This window comes from Bidens hawaiensis, unplaced genomic scaffold (assembly GCF_021521415.1).
Source record: "Bidens hawaiensis isolate Kalapana, Puna unplaced genomic scaffold, B.hawaiensis_p1.1 tig00036422_1, whole genome shotgun sequence".
Taxonomy (NCBI): Eukaryota; Viridiplantae; Streptophyta; class Magnoliopsida; order Asterales; family Asteraceae; genus Bidens; species Bidens hawaiensis.
Genome location: NW_027496366.1, coordinates 81,144 through 97,885, shown reverse-complemented (window position 1 = coordinate 97,885; position 16,742 = coordinate 81,144).

Genomic DNA, 16,742 nt, shown 5'->3' with positions numbered 1-16,742 from the left:
GATAAACAGTCAGCTTCGGTGTCGAACACTTAATGATACTTGTTTTATAGGCTAGCTACCTATAGATATATAATTGACATAACACTATCTGGTAACGCAAAACGCTGTAACGCAAAACGCTTAACGCAAAACGCTGAACGCAAACGCTTTATTTTATATAAACTTGTGAACTCACCCACCCCGTGTTGACACTTTTAGTATGTTATTCTCAGGTAGCCGAGGCGGGCGCGCGGTTTAGGATCATGCATTGCTTGAAACACTTTTAATTATGCAAACTTATTTTAAACTGTTATCATTGGGTTTTAAGTCGTCCTGCGTGACGCAACATTGGTTTCTATGGTTTTACACTTCCGCATTTAATTACTCGTAAACGTTTTCATGGTTTTGAAACTTTGTTTTATGGTTTGATTATAACTAATGAATCCGATCCTTTTAGTTCACACCCTCTGACGGTAAAACTCCGTTAGTGGATTTTGAGGGTGTGACAGATTCATGGATGATTGACTATGACAGTTGTGGAGTTGTTTCTCATTTCCTGAAGAAGAAATCACTGATGAGATGGCCACACTGTTATTTCAATAATATTATGGTGAAGCTCTTCATAAAGACTATATTACACAAGAAGTTCCATTCTTTAATGAAGATCTGATTTTTGATGTTGATGACCATGTTGATGATACTCCGGCTACTCCTTCTTTTGACGATGATGGTGATGATCACAATGATGTGATTGTGTCATTAATTCAACCAACAACTGATCCTGTTATTTCTGATCCTGTTGCTACTTATTTTGTGCTTTTTGGTGAGTTGACTAATGATGAAAATGTCACGAATCTTCCTAATGATGTGATAGTTCCTGATGAAGTTGTGCCTGGAACTTTTTCATATCACCCGGAAGAGAATATTGTTGGCGATCTTAATTCTAGTGTTCGTACTTGATAGATTGACCAAAGTCGTAGTTGTTATAATTCTCAAGTTGCTCCATTTCATAACCGATTCTCGTTTAAATGTTTCATTTCACATATTTAACCAAAGACATATAAACAAGCTTTGACTGAAGAGAGTTGGGTAATGCAATGCAAAAAGAATTGTTGCAATTTGAAAATCTTGGAGTATGGAAACTTGTTGATCTACCAGATAACAAACGATGTATTGATACCAAGTGGGTTTTCAAGTGCAAAAGGGATGAAAATGGTATAATTTTCAGAAACAAAGCTTGATTAGTGGTTGTTGGTTATATTCAAAGGGAATGAATCAATTTTAACGAATTATATGCTCCCATGGCTAGACTTGAAGCTATTAGAAATTTCTTAGCCTTTGCATCTTGGAAGGGTTTCAAGGTCTACCAGTTGGATGTTAAGTCTGCATTCCTGAACGGTAAATTGGGTGAAGAAGTCTTTGTAGGACAACCACCGGGGTTTGTCGAACCTATTCACAAAGACAAGGTGTACCTGCTCAACAAAGCTCTTTATGGTCTACATCAAGCCCCGAGAGCTTGGTATGACACATTGTCTCAACATTTGTTAGACAGTAGTTTTGTTCGTGGCACCGTTGATTGTACACTCTTCACAAAGGAAGTGGATGGTCGTGTACTGATAGATTTTTCATTTGTTATTAGTTGTTAGTTTGTTATATTGTGTCTTGTTTACATCTTTTAGTTCTTAAACCAAAAAGATTTTTCATTTCTGATTTATTTTTCGACTTTGGTGAAAGGTGATTCGGGTCTGGATATCCAAGAATCGGAATCGAGTGGATGTTTTTGACAAAATTATTCAAAATCAGGGATTTAATTGATTAACTGAGTTGATCGAGGTCATTAAGTTGGAATTGATTAAGTTCAAAATTATGTGAAATTGGTTCTTTAAGAGAAAATTGTTTCAAAATTTCAAACGGATTCATCAAGGACATTAGTTTGGACTTGATCGGATCGTATGTGTGAAATTTTTCGGATTTTAAATTGTTTGAAAATTATAGAAGTATAAGTAATTAACTTATACGGCATATAAGTCAACCACTTATACGTGCGTATATGGTTCCTATATATAGGATGATATACGCCAATGATCATTATAATTCAACTTATCCGCTTCTAGAGAAGATACACGTTGTCATTATGTTGTCCGTATATCTTGTCCGTTTGATCTCGTGTAATTGTTTTCTGTGATTTCTTGTGGTTGATCCGCACACCACTAGAGATTGTAAAGGTATAAATTTGTTCAGGTATCATATATATCTGAAAGGGTTTAGTAATAATGAACAATATCATTTACAATTGGACTTAATTAGACTTTATGTTGATCTATAGTCATAGGGTTTAGGTTCGTTGATGCATAACGATTATATTCCGAACTTACTGAACCTAAAATTCTTGTTTATCGTTGTTTAATTGTCCAGATTGTTATTTCTTATCCGTGTGTTCTTATACTTACACGTTGAAGTATACATTAACCTTATACGTGTGTATATGGTTATACGTTGATTCAGACTTACACGTTGTAATATCTTATACGTGTATTATGGACTTATATGTTATAATACATATACGTGCATACATTTATATTTTTTTTAAAAAACTTATTAACATGTTATTTGGTTTGTTTTTTTGGGTATGTGCAGATGGTAAAAGTAAAGGATTTTGATGCTAATCATAATATCCGTTCTTTTATAGAAGTATCAGATGATAAAATGGAACCGTTTTGGGTCATATTGTCGTTCTTTGAGAGGTCGAGGATTTTTAAAGAAATTACTACTATGACTATAATAATCAAGGAACTGGTTGCTGAATTCTGGAAAACACAAAGTTTGACGGATAATGTACAAAGTCAGTGGTCAAAAACAATGAGACTATCATTTCTGAGCATGTCTTGAGGGATGTTTTGGAATTAGGTGATGAATCTACCAAACCTACTTCGTTGGATGAATGAATGATGAAGGGTTGTTTGCTGAGAATGGGTTACAAGAATGATTTGGATAGAGGTTTCTTGAAGACAGGGTTGTCAAGACCTTATAAGTTCTTGGTACATGTGATAGTACACTGTTTTGGACACAAAAAGGGTGGTTATGAAGAAATCATGGACTACCCTGATGACTGCTTTATGCTTAAACTCGAAAAATAACTTTTCAGAAGTTTTATTCGAGCACATGAAGCTATATTTTGATAACAAATGGCTGATGTATCCAAGGTTTATTCAGCTGATTATTGATCATCAGTTTCTGAATATTGATAAGACAGGGGAGAAGATGAAGCTAACTCACATGTCTGTTGCTGGTTATGCTAAGCTAAAGTCTTACAGAAATAAGACCAAGGAACAAATTCCTATGTTTTGAGCTTTATTTGGACCTTTACTGCATCCTTATTATGTTGCTCCGTCAAATAATCAGTGGAGAAAAGATGACAGTGATTATGACAGGGAGGATGAAAATGTGATGATGCAGAGTTATGTTTCTTTGGGTGGTAAATGGTTTGTGAAGTCTGAAAATGTTGATGCTGAAGGTTCACAAAATATTGAAGGGAAACGTAAGCGGGTTATTAAGACTGAGGTTGCTACACTCCTTCTCCGGTTCCAGCTCAACAACAACATGTTGTTGATGATCATTTGGTTGATGATGAAGAAACAAAATCCGATAGTGAGATTCCAAAGAATTTCTTAGCTTATCAAGCTATGCATGAAATTCAGAAACGTTGATCAAAGAAAAAGTTTGATGATAATGATGAAACATACGTTCTAGAATCAAGTCAGCCCAAGAAAAGACGAGTCAAACATATGGTGAAAAAATCGGTAATTGATAAATGTCTGGTTGATGAACCTGAGAATGTTGAAGTTGTTCAAGGAGCATCAGTTGATAAAACTCCAGAAGTGGTTAAAGCACCTGAAGCTGATAAAACACCTTATTTTGAAGTGAACATGGATGATGTTGCTGATCATTTGTTGAAGACACCAACAACTAAAAGTATACTCCCAAGGTTGATGAATTTGTTTATCAAGAAACACCAAAAGCTGATCCGAAAGTCTCTTAACAGTCATTTTCTTATGTTTATCTACAAATAGATGGTCCTTCAAAAGAAGATGTTGATTCGTTGAGAGAAAAGGTTGCAAGTCAAGAAGTAAAGATAACAAGTCTTGCTGATTATAATGATCGTTTAAAAGCTGATAACATTGAAATAAAGAAGAGTTTGGATGAAAGTGAGCATAAAAGGAAATTATCTGATGATTTACTTGTTGAACACATGAAATACTTTGTTATCATTAAGCAGAAATTGGGCATTCGTCTAATTTCTGAAGTTGGTAGAGTTAAAGCTAATAGCACCGTGTTTGAAAAAGGTATATGGTGGTGATATTGGTATAGCTGAAGCATCTTTCCGTGTGGAATATGATTTGGAAAACCCTACTGATTAAGGCAAGTCTAAAATCGAAGAGCCTATTATTGAAAATGTGGTTGAAGCTTCTGTGCAAGCTGGTGAATCTGGTCATCTTGATACACAAGTTACTAAATCTGTTAGTGAGCCAGTGATTAGGAATGATCCAGGAGTTGGTGAATCTGTTGATTCTATTGTTGAACAACCAGTTCAAGTTGAATAATTAAAGATTGTTAATGAGGAAGAAGAAGATAAAGAAGATGAGGCGATGTTAGACTTTGGTGATTTGGATAATGATGATGATGATGATGATGATGATGATGATGATGATGATGATACACCACAAGGTGGTGCTGCTGCGGTTGCTGGTAAACTTGAAAAGAAGTTTGATTTTGTTGGTGGTGATGATCCACAACAAGAATCAGAATCTAAAAGTGCACCGGCTGATATATCTTTGGAGGAATTAGAAGACTTGATTGCTTCTAACTTCTGTGTTTATAATATGGTGGATGATCTGGAAGAGGGGGAGATTCCAATAGATAAATCTGTTTTGGTAAATATGTTGGAAGTGTCTATGGATGACTTGAAGTTTGATTTTGAAAAAGATATTCCTGAACCAGAATTTTATACTGACTGGTTGAATATTGATGTAGAGTTTATGGATAAACCAGAAGTTGTAATGTATGTTAGAGAACAAGAAGAATTTGACACTTTCGATGAAGTGTTTGATGAGGAAATAGAGATGGAACCAAATCCTAACAAACAAGCAAAGAAGTTTAGTAAAGATGAGATGAAGGATTTGTTTATAGATCGTGTTGAAGTTCGTAAAAAGTTTCTCGAAATCCAGTTAATATTATCAGAAAACTCAAAGGATGTTGCAATGGGAAAATATCTGAGTATTGCTTATCTAAGTAAGATTTTAAGAAGATTGGGATACGTAGACTATTTTGAGAGCAATATTTAGTTGTTTAATGGAGTTGAAGAGTTTGACGTGGTTTGATGCATATGATATGTGTATGCATTACGATTCTTTGCATAAACCAAATAGTGGTCCGGTGAAAGAGATTTGGGAGTTTATGGTAAAAGAGGCAAGACGTGGTTTCAAGAAATGGACACCTCAGTTTCCTAAGGTGTTCAAATCAAGGAATCGTAAGAATCCTTAAGGTGAATGAATAAGTGTGACATTCGTCAATTTCAGGTTAACTCCGTTAACTCAACTCCGTCAATTCAAACTTAAAGATCATTGAATCTATAACGCACACCTCATTACATTTAAACTAGGGTTTAAATGACGCTTGAACAATTACTACATGTGTAGTCTTTCGGGAATTGCACCGAAACGCAAACTAGTTGACGCAAACAATTGGTGAATAAACGAAAAACGTTAAAACAATAGTTATGTGATAATTATGTGTTAACATATGTGTTACTTGATTATATTATGTGTGATGCTAGACAAGAAACAAGAACTAGTTAATTAAGCTAGAAAAGTAACATTTGAAAGTTGAGGGACTTGAGTGTAATATATTGTTATTAAATAATATTAATCAAGAACCCTAGCCCTCCCTCTCTCCCTTCCCAAAACCGACGGCCAGCCCCCCCCCCCCTTCCCCTCACCTCACGATCGGCTCACACACACACACATATCTCTTGGTTTTTGATCTTGTTTTTCACAATTGAAGCATCCTACACCCGATTCTAGTCATCTTCTACCTTCCTCTTGCTTATTTTTGTGCTTTTGAAGGTATAATTATAAACCCTAGAATCCGGAAATTTTATATATGATGTTCATATGACTTGTTTTGATTAGATGATGGTTAATTAAGTATTGATTGTTGATTTGATAACTAGAATTGATGTTATTGCATGTTAATTGCTTGTTTCTTTGATTTTTGAGTTCAAGTAAAACCCTAATCATGTATGTGGTGTGTATTTGATGTGCATGGATAGTGATTATGGTGTCTAGAAGGTCATATGAACGGATTATGGTCCATAGATAGTTAATATGTTGAGTTTGGATGCAAACAGTTTCTGGACAGATTGTGTTATTAATGTTCAATTGACTGTAACGGGGTGTGAATGTGAAAATTGGTCGAGATAATTGATACTACAGTGAACTAGGTTGAGTCTAGTTTCTAAAGAATATAAATTTGTAATTTTTGAACGTGAAAAAGTTAACTTTTATGATTTTACAAAAACGTTATGCAAATCTGAATTGTGAGACCTGCTGTTAGGTTGATTTGTAAATATTATATCTCATGAACTACGAGACCAAATGGGTTGGTTCTACTTTTGGAAGTTAACTTGTTGAGTTAAGAACCTAACCCAATTGGTCTTGCATTTGTTGGATTTTTCATTTAACGGGAATTTCAAATAACTTTCTGTTGCGCATGAATTTGACTGTTATGAGTTTGCTGTAATGTTTTGATCATTGTGAGAAATCTATGTGGAATAAAAATATAATAAAATATGTTCTGGAAACCTAACACATGTCTGCTTTTGTGACTATTTTTGATGAATTAATTGATGAGTTGTGATCTGTGAATTAGAGTAATCTTTACTAGTAGTAATCTGTCTCGGTAAAGCTAGTTGCTGAGTTAGGCGAAAGTACATGAAATATGTTGATAATCGATAATTGCTACGTGTTTGACCAAAATACCCTTGTGTTAGAACATTACTAGAAGTATGCTATGTTTATACTTGATGCTTGAGAAGTTGTTTACACGTGTAACGTATCACAAATATACTTGTTAATTCATACACGATTCACAAACGAAACACGATACGTATCTTGTGCTTAGGAATTATGTGCCGGGTCTAGAGACTCGATAATAGTTCCGATACTTAGAAAAATCTCCTTGTTGTTATAGAACGCTAGTGAGAGTTTTCTGTGACGCGCATCACTTGGTGATTTGTTTTTGGGAATTCTTCGCAAACAGTGAGTTTCACTTACCCCTTTTAAACTCTTTAAACGCTTTTCACTTGGGGGAGAATACATACTCCGAAACGCTTTTAAGATTTTGTTAGTAAATTATATATCACTTGTAAAGGCTAAGTGGCAAACGAAACAATTGAATTCCTACACATCGAACTGTTTAGTATTGGAAAATAGCGAGTCACTGTTGAGTAGTACTACTGGGTTTGACAAACCCCACCCAACGCTAAACTCGACTGGAGGTCGAGTGGGTGTAATTTTGGCTAACACATTACCATGGTCTGGATGACCTGGTGGCAAGGCACTTGATAAACAGTCAGCTTCGGTGTCGAACACTTAGTAATATTTGTTGTATAGGCTAGCTACCTATCGATATATAATTGATTTAACACTATCTGGTAACGCAAAACGCTGAACGCAAAACGCTAAACGCTTTATTTTATATAAACTTGTGAACTCACCAACCTCGTGTTGGCACTTTTAGTATGTTATTCTCAGGTAGCCGAGGCGGGCGCGCGGAATAGGATCATGCATTGTTGAAAACGCTTTTGTTTATGCAAACTGATTTTAAACTGTTGCCATTGGATTTTAAGTCGTCCTGAGTGACGCAACTTTTGTCTTTTGGTTTTTTTTTACGCTCCCGCACTTATTTTCTTTTAAACGTTTTTATGGTTTGATTATAACTAATGATTCCGATCCTGTTAGTTCACTCCCTCTGACGGTAAAACTCCGTTAGTGGATTTTGAGGGTGTGACAGATTGGTATCAGAGCCATTGGTTATAGCGAACTAGAAGCTGCATGCATACTAGACTATAACCGCGACGACCCATTAGTTATAATGATACGCACTGCATATGTTTGTGTAGTCTTTGTTATCTTATCTCTTTATCTCTTTCACTCATACGCGCGCATACACGGCTTACCTGTAGGGATGTCGACGCCACCATCATCATCATCTGATCAGATGACTCATGCTCATGGGAAGGAGCCGCAGCTACCTACCTCATCGCCACCCCGTGTAGTCCCGGAACTCGAAGCTCCTGCACCGAAGAGGTATCGCTTATCCGGAGGCATGTACGAAAACGAAGTTAGCTGGGATTGGTACCCTAATATGATTAGGCGTATGGTCTATCGTGAACAAGTTCCCCCGCTTCCTCACCCGAACCATCCTGCTTACCCCAACACCCTACCACCCATAACCGAACCTGTGGAGCGAGTTCTCGCAGCTGTCGTTTCTTGTTTGGAGCGTGACGTTGGTTACATGCGCTATACGAGAGCGAACGTATCCAGACTGTTAAAGGATGGAACCGAAACTAAAGAGGAAATTTCCCGCCTGACAGCGGCAATGAAGGAAATGCAAGAGGCTAGTGATCAACAGATGAAGATTATGAGAAAGATGCAAGCCGAGATGATAGACTTGCAAGAGCAACTTCAAGTAGCAAGGACCCGAACCGAGATAGCTTTAGAGCGTTGCGATGTCTTACAAATGCAAATTGCTCAGAACGCAGCCGAACCTGAGGCAGAGCCTGAAGAGGAACCCAAAGAAGATCCCGAAGAGGAGCCTGAGGAGGATCCCGAGGAAGATCCCGAGGAAGAACCCGAAGAGGAACCGGAGGAAGAACCGGCTGGGGAGGAGGCACACTCAGAGGTGTCCTCAGACGATGACATCTAAGGATGATAACACCTAGATGGAGGGGTTGTCTCCATCCAAACTCTTATTTCCTATGATTTTAAGGAATGGTTTTAAATACTTTGTAGTGAATACAATGGTTTTAACCATGAATTATTATTTGGATTAATATATGGTTGTGATGTGATGTTTGTTTCTTATTCCTTTCTTACCTATCTTTTTATTACATGTATGGCGTGTTGCATATGAAAGAAAAATTCATGCTTAACATTTTATGCTGTGATTCTAGGAAATGGCAGGAAGAAACGCTGGACACGGTCGCGGTAACATCAACTTGACTGCAGCAGAACTTCAAACTCTGCTTAACGACCACGCGGCGGCCGCTCTAGCCGCACATGTTCAGAACCAAGCTGGAGGTCCAATTGGAACGTGTACATTCAAGAATTACCTTGACTGCAAGCCCAGTTCATTTAAGGGCACCGAGGGAGCCATAGGGTTCCTGCGTTGGGCTGAGAAGGCCGAATCAGCATTTGAGATGTGTAACTGTCCACCTGCCAGTAGGGTCAAATTTGCTGCTGGGACACTTGAAGATTCTGCTCTCACTTGGTGGAATTCGAATGTGCAGATCTTGGATTAGAACTGGCTAACGCCATGAACTGGGAAGAGTTCAAAAACATGATGCGAGAAGAGTATTGTCCGAGAGAGGAGATTGCGAAGTTGGAATATGAGTTTTGGTCATTGAAGATGGTGGGTTCAGAAATCGAAGCCTACACCACCCGTTCTCACGAGTTAGCTGTGATGTGTCCACGGATGGTAGACCCGCCTAGTAAGAGGATTGAGATGTATATTGATGGGTTAGCACCGCAAATTCAGGGCATGGTGACGTCTTCCAGACCATTCACAATTCAACAAGCGATCCGATTAGCTCACAAACTGACGGATCAAGCAGTGACCCAAGGTGCGTTACCACCTAGAGGTTCAACCGCTAAGGCCCGTGACAACCCGAGCACTGACAACAATAGCAACAGCAACCCGGGTTATGGAAAGAGAAAGTTCGACAACGCCAGATCCTCATCCTCGAACCCCCCACAGCAACAACACTACCATAAGCCCGAACTCACTCGGAGCTTCAATAATCAGGGTCCCAACAATAACAACAACGGTAGCGGGCAGGGTTCAAACGGCTATGCTGGGAAACACCCGAAATGTAACCGGTGCAACTATCATCATGCTGGCCCGTGTGACCGTGTCAAGTGTTTGAGATGCGGAAAAATGGGTCATCAGGCCAAGGAATGTAGAGGAGACCTAGCGGCAAAGGGTGCTCCTAAATCGCCTATGACGACTAAGGGATGTTTCGAGTGTGGTCAAGAGGGTCATTTCAGGAAGGATTGTCCCAAACTAAAACAGAACAAGAATAATGGAGGCAGCAGCGGTGGCGGAAGCAATGGTAAAGGAAGAGCTTTCGTCATTGGGTCGGGTCAAGCCCGCAACGATCCGTATATGGAGACCGGTAAGTTTCCTGTGAACGAATGTTTTGCTTCTGTATTGTTTGACACTGGAGCTGATAGGAGTTTTGTGTCGAAAGCCTTTAGCCAACTCTTAGACTTAACTCCAACCCCGTTAGATACTAAGTTTCCTGTTGAATTAGCTGACGGTAACGACTCATGTACTTGCGGGATGTAAGTTGAAACTGTCAGGTCATATTTTTGATATCGACCTTATACCTTTTACGCTTGGTAGTTTCGATGTCGTTGTCGGCATGGAATGGTTATCTGAGAACCGAGCGGAGATTATATGTCACGACAAGATAGTCCACATCACTACCCCTTCCGGCGAGATCATTTCGATCCAGGGCGAGAAGCGCGGCATGACCACTAGCGTCATCACCCTCATGAAGGCGCAGAAGTATCTACGAAAGGGTCATCCGGCAGTTCTAGCGCATATTGTCGAGAAACCCACGGAGGAGAAACGAATCGAAGATATACCGATTGTGCGAGATTTTCCGGAAGTTTTCCCGGAGGATTTGCCTGGACTCCCACCTATTCGACAAGTCGAATTCCAAATAGAATTGACCCCCGGTGCTGCACCCATAGCCCGAGCCCCGTATCGGCTCGCACCGGCGGAAATTCAGGAGTTGTCCACTCAGTTGCAAGATTTGTTGGATAAAGGTTTTATCCGACCTAGCTCATCGCCATGGGGAGCCCCTGTCTTATTTGTCCGAAAGAAGGACGGGACTTTCCGAATGTGTATCGACTACCGGGAGTTGAACAAGGTGACGATTAAGAACCGTTATCCCTTACCTCGAATTGATGATCTGTTTGACCAGCTTCAAGGATCGAGTTACTACTCGAAGATCGATCTGAGATCTGGTTACCATCAACTAAGAGTGCGCGAAGAAGATATTTCAAAGACGGCTTTCAGAACTCGGTACGGTCACTTCGAGTTTTCGGTTATGCCTTTTGGCTTAACCAACGCACCAGCCGTATTTATGGATCTCATGAATCGAGTATGCAAGGCGTACCTCGACAAGTTTGTGATTGTGTTCATTGATGATATTCTCGTTTACTCCAAGGACAAGGCTGACCACGAAGAACACTTGAGATTAATTCTGGAATTGTTGAAGAAGGAACAACTGTACGCTAAACTCTCGAAATGCGAATTTTGGCTTCGCGAGGTTCACTTATTAGGACATGTGATTAACGAGAATGGTATCCATGTCGATCCCGGTAAGGTAGAGGCCATCAAAAACTGGGAAGCACCTAAGACCCCAACTGAGGTGTGGCAATTCCTAGGACTGGCTGGCTACTACCAGCGTTTTATCGAGGGATTTTCAAAGATTGCTCAACCCCTCACCGCTTTGACTCACAAGGGTACTAAGTACAATTGGGGTGACGCGCAAGAATCCGCTTTCCAACTGTTGAAAACCAAACTCTGTAGCGCCCCTATTTTAGCCCTCCCCGAGGGAACAGAGAACTTTGAGGTACATTGTGACGCATCGATACAAGGTCTCGGTTGTGTGCTGATGCAACTCGAGAAGGTTATAGCCTAAGCCTCTCGCCAACTACGGATTCACGAGAAGAACTACACGACCCATGACTTGGAACTTGGAGCTGTGGTGTTTGCCCTTAAGATATGGAGGCATTACTTGTACGGTACCAAGTTTACCATTTACACCGACCACAAGAGTCTCCAACATATCTACGATCATAAGGAACTGAACATGCGACAGCGTCGTTGGGTCGAGCTGCTTAAGGATTATGATTGTGCCATCAAGTACCACCCTGGCAAGGCCAATGTAGTGGCCGATGCCCTCAGTAGAAAAGAAACCGATAAACCCAGGCGAGTGCGAGCACTGCAACTCACGATTCATGCCAACTTGCCCGATCAGATTCGCGATGCGCAACTCGAAGCTTTGAAGGATGATAATCTTCCATCAGAACTCATGCAGGGCATGAACAAGCAACTTGAAACCAAATCGGACGGGGTCCGATATTTTGAGAACCGGAATTGGGTCCCACGATACGGAGAGTTGAGAACTCTAGTGTTGGACGAAGCACACAAGTCCCGATATTCTATCCACCCTGGCTCAGATAAAATGTACCATGACTTAAAGGTACTTTACTGGTGGCCAAACATGAAAGCCGACATTGCCACCTACGTGAGCAAATCTTGACTTGTGCAAGAGTCAAAATAGAATATCAGAAGCCATCTGGCCTGCTACAGCAACCGGAACTTCCAATGTGGAAATGGGAACACATTTCAATGGATTTTATCACAGGATTACCTAAAACACCGACGGGATGCGATACCATCTGGGTGATCGTTGACCGATTGACTAAGTCTGCACACTTCTTAGCGATTAAGAAATCGGACAAAATGGAAAGACTGACTCGTGTCTATATGAAAGAAGTGGTGTCTAGACACGGGGTGCCTGTCTCAATCATTTCTGATTGAGATTCTCGTTTCACTTCGCACTTTTGGAAGTCACTACAAAGCGCACTAGGCACCCGTCTTGATATGAGCACAGCATACCATCCTCAGACGGATGGGCAAAGTGAACGCACCATTCAGACCTTGGAGGACATGTTGCGTGCATGCGTGTTGGATTTCGGAAAAAGTTGGGAACCCCACTTACCTTTGGTAGAATTCTCGTATAATAACAGCTACCACGCAAGTATTAAAGCAGCGCCGTTTGAAGCGTTGTACGGACGGAAGTGTCGATCACCTCTCTGCTGGGCAGAGGTGGGTGACAGCCAAATCACTGGACCAGAATTGGTATTCGAAACCTCCGAAAAGATTGTTCAAATCCAAAATCGCATGGCGGCAGCACGAGATCGTCAAAAGAGTTACGCCGACAAGCGCCGAAAGCCTCTCGAATTTCAAGTGAACGACCAAGTATTACTCAGAGTCTCACCTTGGAAAGGTGTGGTTCGCTTTGGGAAGCGAAACAAACTCAATCCACGATACGTTGGTCCTTACCGGATAACTTAGCGCATTGGTCCGGTGGCCTACCGACTGGACCTACCAACGGAACTCAATGGCGTACACAATGTATTCCACGTATCCAACTTGAAAAAATGCCTATCTGATGAAACCCAAGTAGTCCCTTTGGATGAACTGCAAGTTGATGAACATTTACGCTTCATTGAAGAACCAGTCGAAGTTTTGGATTGGGAAACCAAAACACTCAAGCACAGCAAAATTCCAATTGTTAAGGTTCGTTGGAACTCGAGACGTGGACCGGAGTTCACGTGGGAACGCGAGGATCAAATGATGAAAAATTATCCTCACCTTTTTGAAGGGCTGACCAAACACAGAAAACCGCAAAACCCGACAAACCGTCAGAAATCACCGGAGGTATGAATTAAATTTCGAGACGAAATTTCTTTCTACTACGGGATGATATGACAAACTGAAAAGTTTTCTTACTTTTTCAGACGCTCATCATGACTTGACTCAAATTTTCGGGACGAAAATTCTTTAACATGGGAATGATGTGACATTCGTCAATTTCAGGTTAACTCCGTTAACTCAACTCCGTCAATTCAAACTTAAAGATCATTGAATCTATAACGCACACCTCATTACATTTAAACTAGGGTTTAAATGACGCTTGAACAATTACTACATGTGTAGTCTTTCGGGAATTGCACCGAAACGCAAACGAGTTGACGCAAACAATTGGTGAATAAATGAAAAACGTTAAAACAATAGTTATGTGATAATTATGTGTTAACATATGAGTTACTTGATTATATTATGTGTGATGCTAGACAACAAACAAGAACTAGTTAATTAAGCTAGAAAAGTAACATTTGAAAGTTGAGGGACTAGAGTGTAATATATTGTTATTAAATAATATTAATCAAGAACCCTAGCCCTCCCTCTCTACCATCCCAAAACCGACGGCCAGCCCCCCCCCCCCCTCCCCTCTCCTCACGATCGGCTCACACACACACACATATCTCTTGGTTTTTGATCTTGTTTTTCACAATTGAAGCATCCTACACCCGATTCTAGTCATCTTCTACCTTCCTTTTGCTTATTTTTGTGCTTTTGAAGGTATAATTATAAACCCTAGAATCCGGAAATTTTATATATGATGTTCATATGACTTGTTTTGATTAGATGTTGGTTAATTAAGTATTGATTGTTGATTTGATAACTAGAATTGATGTTATTGCATGTTAATTGCTTGTTTCTTTGATTTTTGAGTTCAAGTAAAACCCTAATCATGTATGTGGTGTGTATTTTATGTGCATGGATAGTGATTATGATGTCTAGAAGGTCATATGAACGGATTATGGTCCATAGATAGTTAATATGTTGAGTTTGGATGCAAACAGTTTCTGGACAGATTGTGTTATTGGTGTTCAATTGACTGTAACGGGGTGTGAATGTGAAAATTGGTCGAGATAATTGATACTATAGTGAACTAGGTTGAGTCTAGTTTCTAAAGAATATAAATTTGTAATTTTTGAACGTGAAAAAGTTAACTTTTATGATTTTACAAAAACGTTATGCAAATCTGAATTGTGAGACCTGCTGTTAGGTTGATTTGTAAATATTATATCTCATGAACTACGAGACCAAATGGGTTGGTTCTACTTTTGGAAGTTAACTTGTTGAGTTAAGAACCTAACCCAATTGGTCTTGCATTTGTTGGATTTTTCATTTAACGGGAATTTCAAATAACATTCTGTTGCGCATTAATTTGACTGTTATGAGTTTGCTGTAATGTTTTGATCATTGTGAGAAATCTATGTGGAATAAAAATATAATAAAATATGTTCTGGAAACCTAACACATGTCTGCTTTTGTGACTATTTTTGATGAATTAATTGATGAGTTGTGATCTGTGAATTAGAGTAATCTTTACTAGTAGTAATCTGTCTCGGTAAAGCTAGTTGCTGAGTTAGGCGAAAGTACATGAAATATGTTGATAATCGATAATTGCTACGTGTTTGACCAAAATACCCTTGTGTTAGAACATTACTAGAAGTATGCTATGTTTATACTTGATGCTTGAGAAGTTGTTTACACGTGTAACGTATCACAAATATACTTGTTAATTCATACACGATTCACAAACGAAACACGATACGTATCTTGTGCTTAGGAATTATGTGCCGGGTCTAGAGACTCGATAATAGTTCCGATACTTAGAAAAATATCCTTGTTGTTATAGAACGCTATTGAGAGTTTTCTGTGACGTGCATCACTTGGTGATTTGTTTTTGGGAATTCTTCGCAAACAGTGAGTTTCACTTACCCCTTTTAAACTCTTTAAACGCTTTTCACTTGGGGGAGAATACATACTCCGAAACGCTTTTAAGATTTTTTTAGTAAATTATATATCACTTGTAAAGGCTAAGTGGCAAACGAAACAATTGAAGTCCTACACATCGAACCGTTTAGTATTGGAAAATAGCGAGTCACTGTTGAGTAGTACTACTGGGTTTGACAAACCCCACCCAACGCTAAACTCGACTGGAGGTCGAGTGGGTGTAATTTTGGCTAACACATTACCATGGTCTGGATGACCTGGTGGCAAGTCACTTGATAAACAGTCAGCTTCGGTGTCGAACACTTAGTAATACTTGTTGTATAGGCTAGCTACCTATCGATATATAATTGATTTAACACTATCTGGTAACGCAAAACGCTGAACGCTGAACGCAAAAAGCTAAACGCTTTATTTTATATAAACTTGTGAACTCACCAACCTCGTGTTGACACTTTTAGTATGTTATTCTCAGGTAGCCGAGGCGGGCGTGCGGTATAGGATCATGCATTGTTGAAAACGCTTTTGTTTATGCAAACTGATTTTAAACTGTTGCCATTGGATTTTAAGTCGTCCTGCGTGACGCAACTTTTGTCTTTTGGTTTTTTTTTACGCTTCCTCACTTATTTTCTTTTAAACGTTTTTATGGTTTGATTATAACTAATGATTCCGATCATGTTAGTTCACTCCCTCTGACGGTAAAACTCCGTTAGTGGATTTTGAGGGTGTGACAATAAGAAATTTGAGGTATACAAGGCCAGGTTCGCTTCGCATAATACCGTTGTTCCCAATGGAACAGGATTTTCATCCTTACTTCCTTTGTTGGTCTTATTTGGTGTTGACTGGTGAAGTGAGCATATATTTGGATCACGGGAATGAAAAGTACGATGTTTTTAGAGTGTATGATCCAATGTGGTTGATAAATTGTTCATTGAAAGATATTGATACACTGCATGTGAAAAAGATACAAAGTAATAACGAGAAAGTAAGGGCGCAAGACAACTAGTTTCAAAAACTTGTGGGTTTTGCTTAGATAA